The sequence below is a fragment of the Oncorhynchus masou genome, chromosome 18, assembly GCF_036934945.1.
Source record: "Oncorhynchus masou masou isolate Uvic2021 chromosome 18, UVic_Omas_1.1, whole genome shotgun sequence".
NCBI lineage: Eukaryota > Metazoa > Chordata > Actinopteri > Salmoniformes > Salmonidae > Oncorhynchus > Oncorhynchus masou.
This window is the reverse complement of record NC_088229.1, coordinates 29688185-29697392: the sequence shown is the minus strand read 5'-3', so window position 1 is coordinate 29697392 and position 9208 is coordinate 29688185.

The following is a 9208-nucleotide window of genomic DNA, read 5'->3' as shown; positions in this document are numbered from 1 at the left end:
GGGAACATCCCGCCCCTGCACGCACACCACATCTATTTATATAAGCACAGTTCATGACACACTGTGACTTAAACATTACAACAATCTATGGGCTAAAAAACATTAGCTGACTAGTTGGGTTAGTTGATCTGGACATTTCTGACAATTTATAAATGGCTCTGTAAGGTATGCAATGATTGACAGGATAAGAGGAAAACTGATGCACTACCCAATTAAACCTTGTGCATTCTACTATTACAATTTTCAAGAGTATGATGAAAACCTGACTTGAGTTACCCCAGAAGCCTTTATGACCTAAACTGTGCTGCCAATTATGACAATCTGTTATGATTTGATCCATGCCATGAAGTAGGGGTGATTAGATGGTAAAACTGCAAGAATTTGTAAGATTTTCACTGAGTTGTTTAGATAAATGATCATGGGACTGGGGTATGGGGGTGAAAAAAAACGTGTTATTTATATATGGGCCCCGGCGTGCTCATGATATGCTCTTATCCATTCATTTGTGGGAGTTTGGAGTTGGGCAGGTGCTCTGCTGTACGATAGACAGTTTAGTTTGAGTTGAGTCGGGTCTCTGAGTTTCAAATTTGGGGAAGCAAATTTTCGCCATTAAAACAAGTAAATAAAGCATTCCTTGCATGATCATCACATTTGGAGACTTATGTAAGATCAGTAGATTTATATAATCATATAACTTCAATCACTGTTCACAAAAAAGACTAAAGTGGCGTAGAGTAAGCCTAGGCTATATGAGATGTTTTTTATTTTTGTTTGTAAAACCCATTTCATACAATTCTACACTGTCTGGAGACATTAGCAGAATATTTTTTTAATGTGACAAAAATGTACAGGGTAGAATAGACCTATAGGCTACTGCTGACAATGACAAACAGATCAATAAAAACAACCTTGTTTGCAACCATCTTCTCTAGGCCTTTGGAAAGGGTAGCCACAAATTGTACAATATGAAGTCCATCTAACCTGGAAGAGGAAATGATTGTCCAAAAATAATGTTTCCAGTGGCACTGACGCAGTGATATAGAGTCACCGGGGATATGGACGTTGCTCCCCGCTGGTGCCAATAAGATAGGCTACTGTTCGCTCAAGTTGTTGAATTTTGATAAGTAAAAGACCATCTCATTGTCTTCTCTTTACACCAATAGCGATGTTCATCCCAAACCATGTTTTCCTGCGATGAAGTTGGGGGTAGAGAATATTTCTATTTTTTTTTTACAATTCTAAACTTGGCGAACGGGGAATGAGAACAATATTAGATTAGGAACGTGGCATTTTCTCACCCATGGCTCGCAGGTCTGCTCCTAATAATGTCAAGCATATAGGCTTACAAGACCACTAAGCAAAACTGCTGGTCAAGGCCCTGTGAGTTTTCCACCTGCCAGTGCTGGATACAAGGCAGTTTTTTTTTTTCTCCCCGCAATGGCTCGCATAGCTGTCAATGGTATTGAAATCATTTCTTTTTGTGCTCAGTTTTATTAGCCACAATCTTGTGTATATTCATTTAGTTACAACACCCCTCATCTCGCTCTCTCATTCACACACAAACCCATTGTAATTATGCGTTAACCTATAAAGAAATGTACGTGCTGTAAACAACAGGCATTTTTGCAAACAGCCAAGAGTTAAATTAACTTAGGCTGCAGTGATACTGTTACCAAGGATTGTCCTATGCTTAAGCTGCTCATCACATTAGGAATTGGATTGTGTTAGTCTGCATAGATGCATGCAATGCTTTTATTATAAAGGTGATTTATTTTTTGTATTTTGTGTTCAGCACCCGCTACTCAAAACAACTTCCCGTAGCTAAGCAGGCTTGTCTACAACCTATGAAAAGGGGAGATAAATACTGATTGTGAGGCCGGTTGGATGTAATTCTCTAAAACAAAGTTGTTTTCCCGCGATTTGTATTTTGAAATATTATGATATGCCTAGAGAAAAAAACAGAATGGACACTTTTAGATGAGTTTAATACAATTAAGCTTGGTAATGAATGTGATTATAATATAGGCAGACCTCACTGGGGCCTTAAGCAGAATTCTGCTAAGGGGCCCTCCTACCTGACCCGTGAGACATGTAAACCGTTTGTCATTGCCACACAGTCACACCTGACACCCGTGCTCCCACAACAATCCTCCCTCCTTTAAAACAGTTTGCTGCATCTGTCGGTCTAAGAATAAGTAGACCTATACAGAACAGAATGAGGTATAAACAAACAATATTTATTGAATATAATATTTTCTATAGAATCTTATGAGTGAATATTAACATAAATAAGAAATGGTAGAAAATAATCAAATATAACATTGAGCTTTGGCTCTGCTGCCTGGTAATTAGTCCAGTCCTTACAATATTATACAGTTAGCGTTGTCTCTACAATGTAAACATAAGCCTATAGGATATGGCTGCAGCTTTATGTCTCAAAATAGTAAAATAAAACCTATACATCTGTGTGATTAACTTTGATTCCCTCTACAGCCTGGGCATTTTCAGCATCATAATGGGTACCAGTCTATCTGGACTGTCTGGAAGAAATTGAGAAAGTATGTCACAGTTAAGCAGGCATTTACACAAATGCACTTCTGCCGTACAATCTTAAATGTTACTAAGTGTAAATATTTTAATGTTTGAATTAAAATCTTAACATCAAAATATTCCTCTTCTGCATTTTCTTGAGGCATCATAGGACATGTTTCCCCACGTCATGATTTATGCTCATGATGGCCAGACCACTCAAACGTTCCTGTGACATGGAAGACCTCGGGTAGCTTTTGATGAGCTTTCATTTTGAGAAGCTCCTCTCTGCCGATGTTACTGGTAGGGTGACTGCAATTCTGAGGGCCATTCAAAGGTTAGGATAGAGTTCCTCCAGGTTGTTCTCACAGAGAAAGGAAAGTAGCTCAAAGACAGTCACCTTATCTGATGGCAGATCAGGTCAATTCTGAATCTCGTGTGCCAGATCCATTCCACTGATGTTAGTCACCTCTGAAGGTTATAGTGTTTTCCATTTCCATGCAGTGAGCCTTTAAAGATTCACTGGACATCTGAGGGGCAGTGCTGAAGTTCAGCAGCACTCCATATTTGGTTTTCACCTGGTTGAGTGTTAGAAATCTCTCATTCATGGGTGTCACAGCAGAGTCAACCACAATGTAGAAGTGGTTAACTTCAAGGTTTTTCAGTGCATCAGTCACTGGTTCATCTGGAGCCTCATAGCTGAAATGCCTGCTGCTGTTTCTCAGTCTCTTCTATTTCAGATCAGCCTCCACATGTATTTCTTCACAAATGCTTTTGGCTGTTGTCTGGGCCTCAGTCAATCCAGTTTCCCGGTATGTAGTGAGGGAGGCCTTTGCATTTGAGATTAAATTCACTGCGATATCTAACTGCGTTGAGATGGATTGGAGGAGCTTGTTCACCTTGTTTGTCATTGTCAGTATCTCACACATACGACACAGCAAATCAAGAAGCGGTAGGACCCAACTTCCTCTGCAAGTGCTTGTGCCTTCACTTTGGCAACAGGATCGTTGATCGTCTGTCTGGCTTCCAGTAATGCCTCCCGAACCTCAGAAGCCTGATACCTGATTGCATGAACACTTTGGAGCCTACTCTTCCATCTTGCATCACTCCATGACTTCATGGTTATGTTCCCGTGTTTCTTCAAAACTCTCCATCTTTATGTGCCAGCTGAAAAGCAGGTGAAGAGCTTTTGCACATGCCCAAAAAACCCAACTGCATCTTTTGACGATTTGGCAGCATCTGCAATGAAAATATTTAGAGTATGTGCTCCACATGGGATGAACACGGCTCTGGGAGTTTTTTTTTTTTTTAGTCTGGATTGTATACCTTGGTGCTTGCCCTTCACGTTGGCCCCATTATCATAAGCTTGCCCTCAGCAAGCTTCAAATTGAATCTTTAGCTCATTTTGCTCATCTAAGATGACAGTGGACAGATTCAAGCCTGTTGTAACCTCAACATTCACAAAGCCGAGGATGTGCTCCTTGATCTCTGGCTTTCCCTTTAAAGCAACACTTCTCAGAATAATGGACATTTGCTCCTGGTGACTAATGTCAGGTGTACAGTCCAAGATAATGGATAAGTACTTTGAGTCTCTTACTTGAGTCACTATTGCTTCCAGAATCTTGTCACTCACAATCTGTATCAGCTCATTCTGTGTGCGCTTTCCGAGTTAATGAGGATGTGTCTCTCCATCTTTAATTTTGCTGAGATTATTTTCCATAACAGGGTCCATTTTTGCCAGTAATTCAACCTCTTTTAGGAAGTTTCCATTATCTGGTTGGAAGAGTTTGTCTGATGAACACCTGAATGCTAGGTTTCTTTCAGCCAGAGACTGGGTGATTATTAGTAAATGTGTAAGGACATTCTACTATCTTTCTTTCAGCCTCCAAAATTGTCATTTGTATCTGGTCAAGAGTCTGTCCCCGACTTAGGCACATATCAAGTTCTCTCCACTTAATCATATTGTGTGTGTGTTCAGGACTACCATCATGGTGTTTCAGAATGGTGTTGATATTTGACCAGTCATTCATGCCTTCCTTTATTATTTTGTAGTCTTTTGAAGAAAAGAGCTTACATCAAAAACAATAATATAGTACTGGCTGAGGCTGCCTGTACTTCACCTGGGTCTGTGTTAGTACTTGCTGAAGATGGCTGTATTGGGTCTGTGTTAGTACTTGCTGAGCTGCCAGCACTGGGTCTGTTTTAGTATTTGCTGAAGCCGGCTGTACTGGGTCTGTGTTAGTACTTGCTGAGCTGCCAGCACTGGGTCTGTTTTAGTATTTGCAGCCGGCACTGGGTCTGTGGTCTGTTTGAGCTGCCAGCACTGGGTCTGTTTTAGTATTTGCTGAAGCCGGCTGTACTGGGTCTGTGTTAGTACTTGCTGAGCTGCCAGCACTGGGTCTGTTTTAGTATTTGCTGAAGCCGGCTGTACTGGGTCTGTGTTAGTACTTGCTGAGCTGCCAGCACTGGGTCTGTTTTAGTATTTGCTGAAGCCGGCTGTACTGGGTCTGTGTTAGTACTGGCTGGATGTGGATCAACTGAGTAGATGATTGTACTGGCTGATGATCCAGCATCTCCTCTACTGACAAACCTAACATAGCACCTGTAAATTATAAAAACAATACTATTATTTTTTTTATCAGCTGCATCAGGCCCATTCAAACTGGCTCCCCCAGATTTCCTTTTTATACATTTTCAAATATAGAATACTATTTATACTATGGCTTGGCTGAATACTTGATGGTTATTATTCACTGAGAGATGTGCATCCATATTGCCCAGTATGCCGAGCTAATCAACATTTTAAATCCAATATATAAATCAATAGTCAATGTCAATCCATTGCTTTCAATCTTGCATTATTCCAGAGTTGTAACTAAACCTTGACTGAGAGACTAGCTTATTATTGTCTTGTTTTAAAATTGTGCACCTCTGAGGAGTGCCATCACGCCCACATATAATTGTCTGGATTGGTCACCAGAGGTTGCTGCTGGAAAGTGCGAGTTTCATGTCGTGCAAGTGAATATGAACGCATGTTCAGACACAACGCGGTTATCTTTACCCAGCTGCAAATTATAAACACTTGTCCATTGGTGTTAATCAAATGTAATAAATAGTTGCATTTCACTCTCACTTTTGTCAGGCACAAAATCACAGAACACAGCCCTGGAAGTGGCTGGTAAACAAGACACAGACAGACCAAGATATGCACTGCCCAGCTAGGTTAGCAAGACAGACAGACTAGAGAGAGATGCACTGCAAGCTAACACATCAACTTAACATTACTGTTATTTGCTAACATCAAACTTGCTGTTCCCGCAATTCACTCTCCATTTTGTTTTTTTCTCTTTTCGTGACCAGAAGGATAGTTCCGCTTCATCCTCTCATCGAAGTCGTAAACATTGACACCTGCTTTGACATGAGGGGGAAGCGGGGCCCTTGCTCAATATTCGGGGCCCCAGGCAACTTGCGTAGTGAGCGTATAGGGCCGCCCAGATCTGAGTATAGGCTACTACTATGGCAGTACAGAAGTAATAGATTACATTTGACTCCAGGATGCTGGCCTTCTAGGCAGAGTTGCAAAGAAAAAGCCATATATCAGACTGGCCAATAAAAATAAAAGATTAAGATAGGCAAAAGAACACATACACTGGATAGAGGAAATTTGCCTAGAAGGCCAGCATCCCGGAGTCGCCTCTTCACTGTTGACGTTGACTGGTGTATTGCGGGTACTATTTAATGAAGATGCCAGTTGAGGACTTGTGAGGAGTCTGAACTAAAATAGTCTGACAAGTTTCAGAAGAAAGTACTTTGCTTCTGGCCATTTTGAGCCTGTAATTGAACCCACAAATGCTGATGCTCTAGATACTCAACTAGTCTAAAGAAGGCCAGTTTTATTGCTTCTTTAATCAGACCAAGAGTTTTCAGCTGTGCTAACATAATTGCAAAAGGGTTTTCTAATGATCAATTAGCCTTTTAAAATGATAAACTTGGATTAGCTAACACAACGTGCCATTGGAACACAGGAGTGATGGTTGCTGATAATGTGCCTCTGTTCGCCTATGTAGATATTCCATGAAAATCTGTTGTTTCCAGCTACAATAGTCATTTACAACATTAATAATGTCTACACTGTATTTCTAATCAATTTGTTATTTTAATGGACAAAAAATGTGCTTTTCTTTTAAAAAACAAGGACATTTCAAAGTGACTCAACTTTTGAACGTTATTGTATATTTCTAAGTTCACATGTACCTTTATGGAGGGTTCAAGGAAGGCAGCCCAATGGACGGGCACATTTCTTCAGGAAGACGCGTGTAGAGGTGCAGCCATCTTTTTGTGTGTCGTTCGCCATAAAACATCACAGAAGAAGAACGCATGCTAGGTGCGTCACAATGTGACATACAGGTTGATGTCAACAAGCGGACAGAGTAGCCAATATTTTGTGAGCATGGAGAGGCCGGAGATAGCCAGACTAGTAAATTGGGCTAAGGAAGAGAAGGTGGGTATTGGAGAAAGGCCATCAGTGCATGTTCTGCAAGCAGTACAGTGGATGAAGCCATGGTAGATGTGGTTATGGACAGTGTGGAAGAAGGAGAAGAGACAAGTGCAGTGGGAAGATGTGTGTTGAGGAAGAATGGTGCCAAATCCAAATGGTATTCTGTAGTCTCTGATGGCTCAGAAATTTTACTTGACAAGAGTGGAGATGAATTACCTGTGGTCTGAGTCTCGCCCCGATGGTCATGCAACGGATGATTCGGGCCCAGTGGGAGTTACATTTTTGGAGAAAGTGGATCCCTGCCTTTTGGCTGATCAATATCCATATCAGGCTGGGTAGAAAAGAAGTTGGGTACTGTTAAATTGGTAAAGGTAGCTTGAAGTGGACTTGTGATGATTTTCTTTGTTTCTTCCATCCAGAGGGAAAAGGCACTTTGTGTTTTTATTTTACCCTTATTTAACTAGGCAAGTCAGTTAAGAACAAATTCTTATTTCCAATGACGGCCTAGGAACAGTGGGTTAACTGCCTGTTCAGGGGCAGAACAACAGATTTGTACCTTGTAAGCACGGGGGTTTGAACTTGCAACTTTCCGGTTACTAGTCCAACGCTCTAACCCCTAGGCTACCCTGTCCCTCCCCCTGTCACCCGCCTAGGGACAAGACCTGTGACTTACTTTGCTCTCCGGAGCAGGGTGCCTTTGAAAGGAGTGATATTAAGGGTTGAAGTGATGCAACTGAAATGGAAGATTCCCTGAGTCTGTGACGCCTGCCGTTTTGTGTAACGTAGACCTGATGGCGAGCGTGGTGAAACTGAGAAGACGCTGTCCTTTTGAGTTTTGAAGCAGAGTCTTTACCTGATAAAGTCATGTTAGGATATGTCAGTTATCCCATGAGAGCTTTTGTACTGAACCCATTAAGGGGTTTCAGATGCCAAGCTTATGGTCATGTTGTAGCAGTTTGTAGTAGGGAGATTCCGAGATGTGAGAAGTGTGCAGGATGGCATGGGACAAAGGAATGTGTAGTATTGGTGGGGAAAAAACGTGTCAATTGTGGGAGTGCCCATGTTGCTGAGGATCAGAAGTGTCCAGTGCGTAAGAGACAGGTTGAGGTTGCCAGGGTCAGAGTAGCCCTTGATCATGACTCTCAGTTCCATTACATTACACATAAGTAATTGGACGAAGGCATCTTCTGTAGGGGTTGCTGTGGTGCTTGGTCTGAAAATGAATATGCATCGCTTGCGGTACGGTTTTGGAAGAATAAGGACCTTTTATCTTTCAAATCGTCAATAAATAATAATAAAATAAAGGTTACTTTTGATACATACCTTTTATAAAGTTAGGGTTCCCACATGGCCATATTTCCATGTTACTGCGCTTGTTTAAGGAAAACAGATGGAAGGCAGTGGACTACCTGTGCTAATTAGCTATCTTGAGTCTCTGAACACCTGTGTGTAAACGGAAGACAGATGCCACAAATGTGTTTTCACTGAAAAATACTGTCGGTGTATTTTGCATTTATGAAATTATTTTGATGTGATGTGAAAGTAGAGGGATTTATGTTTCTATAAACGTACCGCAATTGAGAATCAATTCACGTTTAGATTGAGTTTTTGTCTGTTTTGGCTTCCTGAGCCAATTCGGCCTTCAAACAGAACATGTAAGGTCCTTGGACTAAGGAGTAATGTTAGGCTCCTTTAGTCCAATATTGGGCTTGGGTCAGAGTAGAACAGAAGGTGGCTCAAAGAGCGGCAGGATGATTCGGAATGAAGGAAAGTATATGAGAAGATGGCGGAAACTGTGGTTTTGTTTTAAACTGCTAGTGAGTCGGGTGAAGATAATAGCACAGAGAGTGAGAATGAGTGAGGTACAGTGGCGAAAAAGAAGAAAAACACAAGAAGTAAAGTTGTGGTGGGAACTAGAAAACCCCTAGCCTGGTGTAGTATCAGTTAGGGTCAAAGCACAGTGGAGACTCCTCATATGAGGAAGGGGAGGACCATCCTCAGTGAAATTCATACAAATAAAATAGTGAAACATTAAAATTATCCTTTTTAGATAACTATACTAAATATATTCACATCCCCAAATAATTTATTAAAAAACACTGTTTTGCAATGAAGGTCTACAGTAGCCTCAACAGCACTCTGTAGGGTAGAGTCATGGTGTAGCCTCTGGGTACATTGACT